Genomic DNA, 17,185 nt, shown 5'->3' on the forward strand with positions numbered 1-17,185 from the left:
TGATATCGTGTCTGCCTTTTTTGTTTTGTTGTTGTTGTTGTTGTTGTTGTTGTTCGAGACAAAGTTTCTATGTGTAGTTTTGGTGCCTGTCCTGGATCTCACTCTGTAGACCAAGAAGCTGGCCTCGAACTCATAGAGATCCACCTCGCTCTGCCTCCCGAGTGCTGGGATTAAAGGCATGCGCCGCCGCCGCCGCCGCCGCCGCCGCCGCCGCCACCACCACCACCACCAGGCTTCATGTCTGCCTTTTATTACATTATGTCTTTTCCTATCCTTTGAGACTATTCTTAGAAAGAAAGAAAGAAAGAAAGAAAGAAAGAAAGAAAGAAAGAAAGAAAGAAAGAAAGAAAGAAAGAAAGAAAGAAAGAAAGAAGAAAGAAGGGAGGGAGGGAGGAAAGAAAGAAGGAAGGAAGGAAAAATGTTGCTAGTTTCAATGTCCCGAAACATTTCCCTGTGTTCTCATATTTTCACATCTTTCAGGTCTGATTTGAATATGTTATGAACTTATCTTCATAATAGGTAAGAGATAATGGGTCTTGTGCTTCATTTAATCTTCTTCAAAGAAACTGCTCTTCTGCTCTTGAGTTTCTCATGGCATTCTGCTGTTTAGCTTTCATTTTAAATTCCCTTGAACTATATTCCTTGGCTTCTGCTTACTTCTTTTGCTTGTGAGTCATCATTACTTTATAAATGCACTTTGTAAATATCCTATGAATATATAAATATTCATCTTTTACCACAGAATTACAGTCTGTGAAAATGACATAATCTGTTTATTCATTCTTTAAACTATTAATAAGCTATGCTTGGCACTCTGTGTTTGTAATCCTGGCACATAGGAGGTTATGGCAAAATGACTGCCATAATTTCAAGGTTAGCATGAGCTCTATCTCAAAAAGGCAAAAAAGCCAAACTATTGATAGACAGGTGAATTCATTTTGAGGGTTTTTTTTCTAATGTTACTTATATAAATTAGCATCTTGACAAGTCTCAGTGCATTTTCAGAAGCCAAGCTCATAGGAATAACCATCCTCAGTTTTACCAAAATCCCAATGCTTGACCAAATTAACTGCACAAGGGCATACTGAACATAGTTCCTATCATACTATGTTTTCTGGACTTTTACACTTGCCCTTTTATTATGTGTTAGGTAATACTTCATTGTGATTTTCATTTGTGTTTGTAATTCTGATTGTGATGTACATGCTCAAATTCTGATTTTGATGTACATTTCTGATGTTGATGTACATGCTCAAATCTTTTGTCTGTTTTCAATTGTATTATCAAACTATCTCTTAAAGTTTGGGGGAGGGTTCTATTTCTTATTTTCTGTTCTATTTATTTTTTAAAGGAATATGTCTAATTTTTCCAAATGTTATATTTTTGCATAAACTTGCTTACAAATTTCTTTGATGTACAATTAACACATGAAGCATTTATAATTATACACTTTTACCTCCCCTCTTTGTCTTCACACTACCTCTCTCAAGTCTCCTTCTCTTCCTCCATTTTCTTCTTTCCTAAATACCTAGAGATTTATTAACTACATGTTTTTTAAAAGCAAAGTCCATTGAAAAGTTTTATGTGGATAGCTCTTTTGTTTTATTATTTCCTCCTTAGTAATTCTTTAGCTGTATTCTGACATTTTTCCCTTCATTTCTGTGGTTAACTTTCTTTCAATTATGACTGTTTAAGAGCCAAGACTATTTGTAGCTTTTCCGGAGGTAGAGTTCATGACTACAAATATATACAATTGTCATTTAAATTTTATTTTAAATATCATTTACCTTAGAAACATTTCATGGCTTTCATTATTATTTTTCCCATATGTTGTGTGATTATATCTAAATATTCATTTGCTATTTGAATTTGTACCAAATGTAAATACATCACAACCCAAAAACCTGTATGATTCAGGCTCTTGATATTATTCATAGTTTATGGTATGTGAGTGAATAGTTTTCATAATGTTCATTGTACAATTTTATAGAAAACATATCCTGCCATTTTAGGTATAATGTGATATTGCATATTTTTAAGCATTGAATTTGTAATTTCATTTCTGTTATCATTTGGTTTATCAGTGATTAAAAGAAGTGGTCTTATGAAACTTAAAAGCTTCTTCACAGCAAAAGACACCATCATTCAGACAAAGCAGCAGCCTACAGAATGGGAAAATCAACTACATATCCAATAGAGGGCTGATATCCAAAATACATAAAGAAACTAGATATCAAGAAAGCAAATAGCCCAATTTAAAATGCAGTACAGACATAAACAGGAAATTCTCAAAAGGGAAAACTCAAATGGCTGAGAAACACTTACAGAAATGTTCAACATTGTTAGTAATCAGAGAAATCCAAATCAAAACCCCTTTGAAAGTTCATCTTAAACCCATCAGAATGGCTATGACCAATAACACAAGTAACAGTTGACGCTGGCAAGTATTTGGAGTAAGGAGAACACTCATCCATTGCTGGTGGGAGCGCAAAGGTGTACAGTCAGTATGAAAATCAGTGTGGTGGTTCCTCAGGAGGACGGGAATAAATCTATCTCAAGATCCAGCTATACCATTCTTAGGCATATACGCAAAGGATGCTTCACCACTTGCTCAAATATGTCCACTGTTTTCTATTTATAATAGTCAGAAACTGGAAACAATCTAGATGCCCCTCAATCAAAGAATGGTTAAAGAAGATGTGATACATTTACATAATGGAATATTTTTTTCAGCTGTTTAAAAAAATGAAATTCACAGGTAAATGGATGGACCTAGAAAAAAAAATCAGCCTGGGTGAGGTATCCCAGATCCAGAAAAAGAAATATGATATCTATTTTCTTATGTGTGTTTATTAGTTTATGTCAATGGTAACCAAGCTGCAATTCACAGAACTGCAGAAGTTAGGTAGAGAGTAAGAGGTTCAGGGTTCAGGGGATAAATCTAGTTAGCAAAAGGAAATAAAATAGTTATGGATAGAAAAGAGGACTGGAACAGGAAAATCAACAGGGGGAGGGGATTGAGGGAATACAGGGAAAGACAGCTAAAATTAAGGGCTGTTTGAAAGGTAATATGGAAACCTAATACAGTAAAACTTCCCAAAATATATACATACACAAAGGCAATCTAAATGAAACTGCCAAACAATGGGGGAGATAGAATCCCAACAGGCCATCTATTGTCACTAAATAAAGCTTCCAGCTCAGTGACTGGTTTACATCTAATCGAGTTGTTGGCCAAAGAGTTCCCATGGGAATCCTCAAACAACCCAGCCTGTTGCCAAGACTACAGGCTGCTATCCACAAACTGATAGCAAGGTCCCATTGCTGAAGACCGCATCTACACAACTCATTGAACACGCAGAAGTCAAGCTGGTACCTACAGAGAGCCTTTACCTCTGTTCTAGTGGCTTTAATAACAAAAGGTACTCTGCACACTTCCAAAAGAGAAACGGAAACAACACCTAGCCACAAAACCTTTGATCTACAATGCTGTCATTACTGCAAGATATACAAAGACAATGGTGGCACCAAATTTGTGGGAGTAACCAACCAATATTGGATTTGACTTGAGGCTCACTTTGCAAATTGGAAACCATTCCTGACACTGCTTAAGGGACCAAGAATCTGAGACTAGATTGCCCAAGAACCCAGGCTAAAGTCAAATATTTCTGTTCTAAAACAAAACAAAAACATAGCAATAAAATGGCTCCTAATGACATTCTGCTATGCTCACAGAATAGTACCTGGTTTAGCCATCATCAGAGAAGCTTCCTCCTGCAGCAGATGGGAACAATACAGAGACCCACAGCCAGACACTATGCAGAGAGAGAGAGAGATCTTGGAACACACAGCACTAAATGGGATGTCTCCATCATATCCCTCACCACGGCCACCAAGAAAACAGGGCCCTATAAATCAGCATGATCAAAGTTCATGTGACCTCACAGAGATGAAACAGCATGCACAGGTCTCAACCAGCTCCTCTGCATATGTATTATGGCTTACAGTTTAGTGCTTTTATGGGATTTCTGAGTGTACAAACTAGTGAGTCTTTGATTTTTGTGCTTTCTCTTGGGCTATTTTCCTTCTGTTTGTTTTGTTCAACTCTGATGTATTAATTTTTGTCTTACCTTAGTATATTTTATTTCACTATCATCCCTTAGAAGCCTGCTTGTCTTCTAGTTAGAGACACCAAAGGAGTGGATGAAGATGGGAAGGGAGTTGCAGGGGGAGGGGCAGGTACTGAGAGAAGTAGAAGAATGGGAAACCTTAATCTGGCTACATTATGTGTATGGGAAATATCTATTTTCTAAGAGGAAAAAATTTGAAAAAAAAAAAACTAGTGGACTTAGCCAGGCATGTTGGCTCATTCCTTTAATCCCAACACTCCAGAGGCAGATTCAGAAAGATCTCTGTGTGTTCCAAGGCAAAAAAAAAAAAAAACCCAGAATATCCTTAGCAGATTTAACATTAATCTGCCTATAAAGCCTATAAATACTGATAAATACAGGCTATTACTATTAGTTAGTATTTGAGGGAGATTCTTCCATTGTTTTACCCTAGCTATAATACCCAATTATGTGTCCTCAAGTAATATGGTTCAGTTTAAAGTAGTTTTAAAAGTGAAATAATTGTGTAAGGGAATACACATAATGTTCTTTATGTGTGACTTCTTTCTCTCAATTAACACTTCCACTCTTGTCCATGCTGAGTATAGTTATGATGTAGTATAGATATTATGTCATACACATTTTGAATGGGAAAAGAATGTAAGCCATAGTACACTTTATAGTACATAGTATGTGATTTGTAGTACATACTACACTTTATATTAATATATAAATATATTATACTTATATTTATATATCATTATGTATTAATACAAAAAGAATAGAACAATACGGCCAAAACCATGTCTGCTGATAGATTCAGATAAGTCAAAAGAAAAAAATTTTAAACATACTTTTAATTTTCATATCTAACCTTGTTCACTGGAATATTACTCTATATTTTCAAGCATCAAAGGACAGCTTTTCTTCTAGATCTGATAGAAGTAGATAAGATCAAGGAACTTCATTTTTCACAGCTGTTATTTCACATTACAAGGTTGTGGATGAGCCTTCCCTTCAGTCTCAGTGAGTCACTTGTGTGGAGTTGAGTTTCTACACTCAAAGACTCATGCACACACTTAAATATTCAGTTTCAACCCATCAGTTGCAAATGAAACCCACAGGGATTTAAGCATACTTTTGAATAAAGCATATAAACACAAAGGGGATCCAGGAGATGAGTGAAGGACCATTATCATATTCTACTTGTTCCAGCCACTTAGAAACAAATGCATGCTGAAATACTTTCCTGTCCATGTATTCCCTCCTTTCTGGCATTTGTCAGGATATGATTGAAACAGCGATAGAGTATTAAAGCTCAGAGAAAATCCTGACACGTGATGGATTAAAGCGCAGAATTAGTCAGCTCTCTCCTGATCCTCAGAGAGCCCCTACAACTGCTTATCCCTTTGATACACCAGTGAACAGAATCGAGCATGGATCTTTATCCTTTCCAACGGTGCACACATACAACCATGCTGTGTGAGCTTTCCAGAAAGCTTGAATGCTCTCTTAAACCTCGCTGAGGTCACCAGGATAAGTTAGAAATTATAATTTCCTGAGTTAAACATACAGCTACACAGTAGTTCATGTTGTGCGCTCTCTCTCTCTCTCTCTCTCTCTCTCTCTCTCTCTCTCTCTCTCTCTCTCTCTCCGTGTGCGTGTGTGTGTGTTTGTCCCATTTGGGTAATAATAGAGTTCAGATTTATTTTCCAAAATTTAGAGCTTGCCTTATAAAATATTAAAATGCTTATTAATGTTTAGGAAAGTGGCTGGGGCACTAACATATATTGCTAGCAGCATACCGCTGTTCTTCAACTACATACTAATTAGCACATATATAAAAATACCTCACTTGAATTTTGTCTTCATTGTTCAGAAGACACACAGGGAAAGGTACAGAAAATGGCAAAGGCCATTATAATAAGCCATTTTTAGCTGAAACATTGACCATTAACTAAAACACATCAAATAATACTTATGAACACATAGCCATTTTAAAGATTTCTGAAATTTTCACTTGCAAATAGAAGTAAATTCTCATACCTTGCTGAAAGCATACATTTGCAAATTATGAATCTTCTAAAGGTTTTAGTTGCTACTTCTGAATATGGCGTTTCCTCACTGGGTAGTAGAAATTAATTTTTGTTTAGTTCACTCTCTTTAATATCTATAGGCTGCATTTGCAAGGTGACTAAGAAGTTGTATATGTATCCTCACCCACAGATCAGCCCTGCATATATACATTATTTTATTTAGTAGATCCAACTAATCAAAACTAAAATTGTTTTGTGAAAATATATATGTAGTTGTGTGACATCCATAATTCTATAAACAAGAGACTAATAACTACATCTTTGCCTTTTGCCACAGTCACTAATTAAGAGTCCACTGTCAAAGAATTATTTTGTTCAGTTAATTTCAGGAGCAAGATGATTTTAGACATATGCTTGATGGGAATTTTGCATATGAATTCTTTTTTGGCCTCCTTTCCACTTAAGTATCTTTGCTGAAATAAAAGAAAAGTAAAATAAGAAAGTGACAAGAGACAAAATAGATCATCCATTCCTGGAACTTTTGACATCGTTATTCTATTTTCAGCAATAACTTTAATTATGTGAACTAGTAACAGGTAAATGTATCTCTTATAATTTACTGGGACTGGGGGCAATTTCATATATCCACAATAAGAGAGTACCTAATTCTCTACTTATTAGTAAATGACAATAGCAAAAAGTTCCACCTTTATGAACCCCAATTTTCTAAGTTAAAAGGGAAAAATGATAGTATTTTCTTCAAAGAATAAAATGAAATGAAACCATTTGCACCAAGTCTTAATCATAACATAAGGTCTCAGATATTAGCTCTTATGGCCATGTCAAAGTGACTGCTGAGGGCTGAATACTGCCTCCCGCGCTGCCAAACTGAGATGTTGAACTCTGACCACCACCATAACAATGTAAAGGTATTTGGGGACAGTTTTGGGTGGTAATTAAGTAATGAGGGTACAGCTGATGGATAGCTTTTAAAAGGGAAGGCATTAGAAATCTTGCTTTTCACTGTTTTCCACCTGTGAGGACACAACCCAATTTCATCTTTAAACCAGCTCCAAGCATCGGCTTTTTCTTATTTGTTTCATGGTTTACCAGGCACCAAAGTTTTAAAAATCAAGTATATGTAGTTTAAACAACATAGTAGGGACATTTTGCTATACAAGATCAAGTAATAATTTCTGAAGTTATTACATTTAGTACTTTGAATTAAATATTGGCAGACTTTTTAGGAAATTATACAAAATGTGATGAGAGCAGTAGAAATTAAGGGATTGTAAATGACACTTGGTATTTCCCGTACCACCTAAAGGGTCATACTACAGTTCTTTAAAAAAACTGCTTACTGTTTCTTTTCATTAAGGAATTCATTTATATTTCAGAACACTGTTTTTTTTAAAAACAGAATACATAGACCAAGGCCAAGACTCTAAAACAGTGGTTCTCAACCTGTGAGTCACGATCCAAATGACCTTTTCACAGGAGTCACATATTGGGTATCCTGAATATCAGATATTTACATTATGATTCATAACAGTAGCAAAATTAATTTTTATGAAGTAGTAACAAAAGTATTTTTAAGGTTGGGGTTCACCACAACATAAGGAACTGTATTAAAGAGTCCCAGTTTATGCTGGAGAGGATGTGGAGCAAAGGGAACACTCCTCCACTGCTTGTGGGTGTGCAAATTCGTACAGTCACTTTGTAAATCAGTATGACATTTTTCTTAGCAAATTGGGAATTGATCTACCTCAAGACCCAGCTATTTGGGGCATATATCCAAAGGATGCTCAATCATACCACAAGGATCCTTGCTCAAGTATGTTCATAGCAGCATTATTCATAATAGCCAGAACCTGGACTCAACCTAGATGCCCCTCAATCAAGGAACAGATAAAGAAAATGTGGTACATTTATACAACAGAGTATTATTCAGCTGTTAAAAACAATGACATCATGAAATTTGAAGGCAAATGGATGAAATTGGAAAAAATCATCCTGAGTGAGGTAACCCAGACCCAGAAAGACAAACACGGTATGTACTCACTTATAAGTGGATATTAGCTAAAAGTAAAGGATAGCCATGCAACTACAGACCCAGAGAGGCTAGGTAACAAGGAGGGCCCAAAAGGATACACATGGATCTCTGGGGAAGGGAAAATAGAAGAGATCTAATGAGTGGACTGGGAGTGGGAGGAAATGGTTTGGAACTTGAGGAATCAGATTGAGGGGGAAAATACTAAAAGAGATGACTAGAAAGGGGGGCACGCATTTCAGGGTCAAGTAGAAACCTGGTGCAAAGGAAACTTCCAGAAATCTACAGGGATGACCCCAGCTAAGACTCATAGCAATGGTAGTTGCATAGCCTGAACTTGTCATCTCCTGTGACTGGGTGGAACTCCCAGTGGAGGGATTGAGATACCAGCCCAGCCACACAACCTTTGACCTACAGTCTGTCCTGCTGGTGAGATGTGTGTGTTTATGGGGGGCGGGGGTAGGGAGTGATGCACAGATTGCAGGAATGGCCAACCAATCATTGGGGCAGCCTCAGAACCATACCATGAGAGTGAGCCCACCCCTGACACTGTCTTGAGTGCCAGGACCCCAAGGCTGGATTGCCTACAGACCTAAGATAGAACCAAACATGACTGGAGCAGGGAAAATGTCAGTGTAACAATGCCTAATGATATTCTGCTATACTCATAGATTGGTGACTACCCCAATTGTCATCAAAGAGCCCTTAACCAGTAACTGATGGAAACAGATGGAGAGACCCACAGCCAAACACTGGGCTGAACTGGGGAAATCCTGCTGAAGAGAGGAAAGATTGTACCCGCCCTGATGGTCAAGGATATTGCAACAGAATCTACAGAAACAACTAACCTGGGCTCATAGGAGCTCACAGAGTCTGGACCAACAGCCAGGGAGCCTGCATGGAACTGACCTAGGTCCTTTACATATGTGTGACAGTTGTAATGCTTGGTCTATTTGTGGGACTCCTAGCAGTGAGAACAGGGGCTGTCCCCAATGCTTTGGCAGGCTTTTGGGAACCTATTCCTCATACTGGGTTGTCTTGCCCCATTTTACTACAAGGGGAGATTAGTTCTACAGCAACTTGATATGCCATGTTTTGATAATATCCATGGGAGGCCTGCCCCTTTCTGAACAGAAACAGGGGAGGAGTAGAGTGGGGAATGGGGGGAAGTAGGGAAGGGGAATGGGAGGAGAGGAGGGAGGGAAAACTGCAGTCAGGATGTAAAATAAATGAGCAAAATTAATTAATAATAAAAAAGAGTTCCAACATCAGGAAAGTTGAGAACCACTGCTTTAAATTATTCTTGTAAGAAACTATAATATGCTTCTACTTAGAAAAAGTAGCAATTCGTCTGTTTTAGTTACCGTTTTCATTGATGTGTTCTATACCTCACAAGAAGCCATCTAAGAGAGGAAGGCTTTGTTCTGGCTAGCTGTTCAAGGGCTCAATGCTTAAGCACTTGCTTTTATAGAGAACCCAGGTTCAATTCCTAGCACCCACATGGGAGCTCACAACTGTCTGTAACTCCAGTCCCAGAAACACCTTCTTCTGACCTCAGAGGGCATTAAGCATAGACATGGTGCACATACATACATGCAGATGAAACCCTCATACATATAAAATAATAAATAAAATAGTTTTAAAGTTATTTTCAGATAAATAACTGAATAGATAACTTTATCATCAGAAATATTTCTAAAAGACAGTTATTTCCTACACAATATTATAGCCAGTATTTAATGTTTTTCTTATTTATGTATAAATACATTTGAAAATCCAAATACATAAATTTAGAGTGCTGGGACTTCTTTATGTGTTCCTTCTTTTATTTAACTCCTTTCCATTTTTGTAAAACATTCTTAAAACTATTGTTTTTTGGCCGGGTCTTTTATTACAATAGTACTGAATAGCAGTTTCCTCCAAAATTGAAACATTGTAGTCTGCAGGGAAGCTCTTTAAGACAGAAAATAAACAACTCAAAATAGCTTCAGGAAGTTTCTGAAACTGACCAGATTCTCTAGAGTAAACAATAAAGACAGATGAGAGACTCTCAGACAAGCCAAACTTCAGAGACTCTTCAGACCAGGCAAACGGCCTGACAGAAGCAGAAACCTGTCTATCTGCCTGCAAGGGTGTTAGACCAACTGAGTTGCTTGGAAAGGACATTCCAACCTGTTGAGCTACCTGCAGGCTGTGCAGTATGCTCCATTCCCAGATTTTCTGAGCTGATGTTAGGGTCCTGGAAAAGTCCCACAAAAGACCCTCATCCATGTAGGCAATCAACAAGCGCATTTATTATCTCGAGAATAAAAGTACCAGCATCCTGGGGCTATACATCCAACACAAGAGCAAAATGGCGACAAGGAGAGAGACTTGCAGGCTCATTTTATGCACAGTTAAGGGGAGTTTCAGGGACGTTTAGGTCATTTCATCTATGACTGGCTTACGCGAATAGCAATCATATTAGTACAATCCTAATTGGATAGGGCTAGCAGGAGCTGGCTAAGTCTATGGCTTTTCCATTTGCGGGGAGGCCTGACAAGTCCCAGACTTTGTCTTTATTTGGTTATTACCTTGAGCTGCTGTGGGGGCACTGGCTATATATCTCCCTCACCCACAGCAGGGGTGTTGAAGATTGATCATCCTTTGTTCACGGCTTCCTCAGAAATGGCCTGTTCAGTTTCAAGAAGCAGAAACTGAGGCGCAATTCTTTTTTTTTTTTTAATTTCTATTTTGCAATACAATTCAGTTCTACATATTAGCCACGGATTCCCTTGTTCTCCCCCCTCCCGCCCCCCTCACCTTCCCCCCAGCCTGCCCCCCATTCCCATCTCCTCCAGGGCAAAGCCTTCCCCGCAGACTGAGATCAACCTGGTAGACTCAGTCCAGGTAGGTCCAGTCCCCTCCTCCCAGGCCGAGCCAAGCGATCCTGCATAGGCCCCAGGTTTCAAACAGCCAACTCATGCAATGAGCACAGGACCTGGTCCCACTGCCTGGATGCCTCCCAAACAGATCAGGCCAATCAACTGTCTCACCCACTCAGAGGGCCTGATCCAGTTGGCAACTGGATGAGGCGCAATTCTTAACTGAATTATTTGGAGCCTGTCATATTTGCCTGGCCTTCTCACTGTCATCTATGCTGGTATGTAAGGTGATATTGTGTCCCCCAATATATTGTGCACCAGAGTAAACTTATCAGCGGTCAGAGAACAGAACAGCCACTACATACAGAGGCCAGAAAATGGTGGCACACCCACCTTTAATCCTAGCATTCCAAAGGCAGAGATCCATCCGGATCTCTGTGAGTTCAAAGCCACACTAGAAACAGCCAGGCATGGTGACACACGCCTTTAATCCCAGGAAGTGATGGCAGGAAGCAGAAAGGTATGTAAGGTGTGAGGACCAGAAACTAGAGCCTGGTTAAGCTTTTAGGCTTTTGAGCAGCAGTTCAGCAGAGAGGACTCAGAGGCTTCCAGTCTGAGGAAACAGGATCAGCTGAGGAATTGGCGAGGTGAGGAAGCTGTGGATTGTTCTCCTTCTCTGATCTTCTGCATTCACCCCAATACCTGGCTTCAGGTTTGTTTTTATTAATAAGACCTTCTAACAATTCGTGCTACAGGTATGGGCTTTGGTGACACCACTGTCTTTGAGTCATTTCTGCTTTGTAAGTAATCCCAATAAAACTTGTTGGTTCACCAAATTGGACTTTGGCAATATCTCTACTTAACTCTGTCGTGTGTTGTGTCTCCTCAGAAAACATCTTGTCACACAGCATATAGAGAAATATTTTTATTCGTCTTTTTAAATTTGCTGGGCACTATTTAGAAGCTGATGTGCTGGAGCTATGCCTCCTTGAGAAAGCACTTGCCTAGCATGGACAAGGCCCTGGGTTTTATCCACAGCAGAGGGCATGGAGAAGATAAACACTAATGAGAGGTGTTCCAATAAATAGGCTAACAACCACACTCACTCACATGCTACACAGCCAAAGGATTCTATCCTATGTCAAAGCCCATCCCAAGACCAGGAAGACCAGGTAAGAAATCCTGATACAGGGCTGATTCAACTTGAAGCTACATAAACTGTGATAATCAAAATACATAAATACATGGTGTTTATCCAAACTGTACCCCTCAATGAAACATAGCATCCTCACATACAAAATAAATGCACATGTTCTCTAAAGTATCTTTCCAGCTAAAATTGTCTTGGTCTAAGCAAAATAAAAAAATAAATAAGTTAACTGAAAAAAATTGTATTTGTCATTTATAAAAGAAAATCGGTTGTGGAATATGAATGATATTTTGTGGTTTTCAATCATTTGTCAACATAAGGAACCTTGGAAAGAAGATGCACATTAACCTGTATTTGGTTAATTAATATGATTTAAATCTCTCAGAAGTTTAATGGAATGAGGAAAAGAAAACAAAATTGTTCATAAGCTTCATGTTCAGAGTTGATGACCTGAACTCTGCTTCCACATTTTCTTTTCTTTATTGAAGGGTAATTAAGGATATTTAATGACAAAATATACTTTCACTTGAGTGAAAGTGTATGACTGAACTGACCACTGAGAATACAAATTAGTGGAACATTTTAAAAGAATTATTGACAGCCGCTTACCATTGATGGTGATCTAACTTTACACAGTGACAAAAGAAAAATATGAAATACGACCACCAATTCCAGTATTCTTTAGTCAACTCAGCTCAATTGGCAATTTGAAAAAGTAACTATATTTCAACAAAACAAGTAAAAAATGACAAGGACAGTTTATAGTGCTAAAACTAATTAGCATAAAAGATTATTATTTATGAATGCAGTAAAATTGAATTATTGTTATTTATGAATAAAATTTCAAAGAGCAGAAATGAAAGCATTAAAGAAAAAATAAAATTTCTATAACCAACCAAGCACACTTCTTTCACTCCAAGAAAAAAAATCCATCAGTCCTAGGGATTTATATAAAACCAACTCTAGCTATATGTAACATATAGTTTTTGGAAATTTTAACTCCTAACATTAAATATAGCACAGAATGCAAGAAGATATAGATAGATAGATAGATAGATAGATAGATAGATAGATGTAGATATAGATATAGATATAGATATAGATATAGATATAGATATAACATGACTTCTCAAAAGAGAAAAAAAGTGGATGGCACAATTAACAAAATTGTGAAGACTTAATAATTGGACTACTTCATAGCAATTCTGGGTAATATAAAATGAAGAAAAGTTTCAAAATTTAAGTTATGAGACAAATACAAAAATAAATTTCAACAAATTTGTAACAATGTCACACAAAATACATTACTAATAAATCTTCCTTGTAGATAATAAAACAGGCATCTAAAATACTAACCACATGAGTCCATAATCTTACTAAAAATTAAAATCTAAGGGTCATAAAGATTTATTCCAGAAATGAAAGAGTGGATCAGTGTTAAAACCATTCATTTAACCCACCATTATAGTAAATCTAAAGACAGAATGCATTCTGAGTGTCTTTTTAAAACTTCTGATACATGTCAACATTGAGAATCTCTTCATGTAAAAGGCAGCCCATAAACAGTAAGTTATTCCTTACCTACCTTCACAGAGAGAGAGAGAGAGAAAGTACAATGTTTCACATTGTGTAAAACAACTAAAGTTATTCCTATTGAAGTAAACATCAAGAAATGATCTACTGACTCCTTTGAATAGTAAATTCAAATAGGGAGAGAGTAAAAATGAATTCAAGAATTTTTAAAAGATCAGATAATATCACATTTATTTATGAGAAAATCATTGAAATCTTCTCCCAAAATGTTGACAGGAAAAATTTGAAGAATAAGGAAATTACATGTAAAGATGTAAACCTAACAGACAAATAATATTCCTACGTAACATCAATAATTCATTAGGAGAGACAATAAAAAGAGAGACTTCATGTAAAATAAAAAAGTAAAGGTATAGAAACTATGAGAGGTAAAATATTTACAAAACAAAGGGAGAGTCTAAACAAGAAAAAACATTTGCTATGACACAAAGAGTGAGAAAAGTCTTACTTAGGCATGCCAATTCACTTCAGATTAATTCAGCACAATTTTAATAAAATTACCACCAGTTAACTTTTTCCTAGAGCTAGACAAGTAGATTGTGTAGAAAAATGTGTTAGGAGTGAAGCTACTGTAACACATATGCTCTCTCTCTCTCTCTCTCTCTCTCTCTCTCTCTCTCTCTCTCTCTCCCTCCACACACACACATCAGTTGTAAAAGAGAGCAGAAAGTATAATTCATTTAGATTAAATTCAAGAACAGCCAAGGATTGGTTACACTTCATTGGGAACCAACAAGTGAGAATCCATCAGGTTGAGAAAAGTCTTTAAAATCTCATTTTGTGTGGTTGATAGAAATATGTGTATATATAAAATTCTTCAAGATTTGTATAATTCATGGTATAAAAGAATACCTATTTATTAATAGACTTTAATTTTTTGTGTATGTATGTTTTGCTCACATATTTATCTATGCTTTATGTGCATGCTTGTTGTGTCTCAAGACCAGAAGATGGTGTCCGTTACCCAGAACTGGAGTTATAGGTGTTTATGAATATTCATGTGGGTGCAGGGAATTAAAACCAAATACTCTGAAAAATCAGTCAGTGCTCTTATCTGCTGAGTCATTTCTCTGTCTCCTGATAGATACTTTTATAAATTTAAATTCATTGAGAAACTTAAAGGATCTAGTAATGGCTTCTCATATATGTCCCTAACAATTCCTCCTGTCACTATCCTATGTTAATGTGGTATACATTTTACACTCAACCAATAAAATGCACTGTTATTAAACAAAGTCTAAATTTTTTATTATTTTATTTAATTGTATTCGCTGTGCTGTGTAGTCATGTATCCACTATATTGTCATACAGAATATCATGTTCTTATGCTATGTGATATAATTATGCAGCATCATATGTAATAATTTCACAGTCCTAATTTTTTCCTGTACTTTAATGCTACATCATTCCCTCTTTCTTTAGAATTCCTAGCCACCACTGACCTTATCACTACCTCTCTAGTTCTGCCTTTCCAAGAATACCATGTCATAGAAATCACAGTAGTTAGCCTTCCCCACTTATCCTTTCCACTTACTACTATGTATTTAAGACATCTCAAAAGTGCATTTCTTTTTATCCCAAATAATATGATGCATATACTAAAAACTGCTTATGAATTCACCTGCTAAAGGATGTCTTGCTTACTTCTAGTCTTTAGAATGTAGGAATAAAGCTTCAAAATAACATTTATTTTAAATTAGTTTTCAACTCAGTTGGGTAAATATTAAAAAGTACAATTCATAGATTATAAAGTTAATGCTATGTTTAGCCTTATAATAAATTTCCAAACTTATATCCCAAATGGCTGCACTATTCTGTATCCTCATCAGCAATGAATGTGGATTCCTATTGTCTCATCTTCTTGAGCATTTCCTACTGTCTTTCTAAGTAGATGTGTAGTGGAACCACTTTGTTTTAATTGCATTGTCCTAATAATATATGACATAACGTTTTCATACGCTAATTTGCTATCTTTTTCTTGATGGATTAGAGATTATTTGTCATGTCTTTGTTGTGCATTTTTTTAATTTTTTTTGTCTCACAAGAATTCATTGTACATTTTGGATGCAAATTCCTTGTGACATATGTTTTGCTAATATTTGTTCCCAGACCATGGCCTGTCTTCTTTGTCTTATCAAAGCTTTTTTTCAAGACAGCAGATATAATTTCAGTAATATAAACATTATTTTTTCTTTCAAATATTATGCTTTCTAAAATACTATATGTATGTGCTGTGGGATGGTCTGTATGTCAAGTGTGTTGCTGATTGGTCAGTAAATAAATCACTGATTGGCCATTGGCTAGGCAGAAAGTATAGGCGGGACAAAGAAAAGAATTCTGGGAAGTGGAAGGCTGAGAGAGAGACACTGCCAGCCGCCACCATGACAAGCCGCATGTGAAGATCCTGGTAAGCCACAAGCCACGTGGCAAGGTATAGATTTATAGAAATGAATTAATTTAAGCTGTAAGAACAGTTAGCAAGAAGCCTGCCATGGCCATACAGTTTGTAAGCAATATAAGTCTCTGTGTTTATTTGGTTGGGTCTGAGTGGCTGTGGGATTGGCGGGTGTCAGAGATTTGCTTTGACTGTGGGCCAGGCAGGAAAACTCTAGCTACATGTATGTGTATGTGTGTATTATTCTGCAGGTGTACCATGCGTGTGTATGAGCCCACAGATATCAGAAGGGGGTATCAATTCCTCTGTGCTGGAATTACAGATAGTTATGAACCATCATGTGGGAGCTGGGAACAAAACTATTGCACCATCTCTCTAGTCCTACACTATGTTTTTGACATTTAAAAACCCATCCTTTACATAATTTTCCTATTACTTTCCAAGTATAAATCATTTTTAGCATGTTGCCCTTGGGCTCTTAGGACTCACTTTGAGTTCATGTTTGTAAAACATGTGAAGTTTCTGTCTATAATCATTTTTATATAAGTGTCCAATCATTGTAGCACCATCTGATGAAAAGCATATGTTTCTTCATTTCTATCCCACTGGTATATCATCTACCATATTGTCAGGACCGCATTGTTTTGATTACTGTAGATTTACAGGAAACCTATCTGTCAGGCAATGCCCATCTGCCACCATTGATCTTCTTTAATATTTTTTGTTTCTGCGGATCGATAATTTTGCTGTCCCACTTAAACTTTAGAATAAGTTCATTGATATCTACAAAATAACTCCTAAGATTGGACTGACATGGTATTTAAATCAATAGATGAGCCAGGTTTGGTGCAGCATATCTATTATCCCTTTATTCTTAGGCATGAGGATTATCAGTTGAAGGCCAGCCTGATTTGCACAGTAAGTTCCAGGCAATCATGGCTACATATTAAGAGTTTGTGGGGATTGTGGAAGTGGAATATGGAGATTA

The sequence above is a fragment of the Peromyscus eremicus genome, chromosome 8b (assembly GCF_949786415.1).
Source record: "Peromyscus eremicus chromosome 8b, PerEre_H2_v1, whole genome shotgun sequence".
Lineage (NCBI taxonomy): Eukaryota > Metazoa > Chordata > Mammalia > Rodentia > Cricetidae > Peromyscus > Peromyscus eremicus.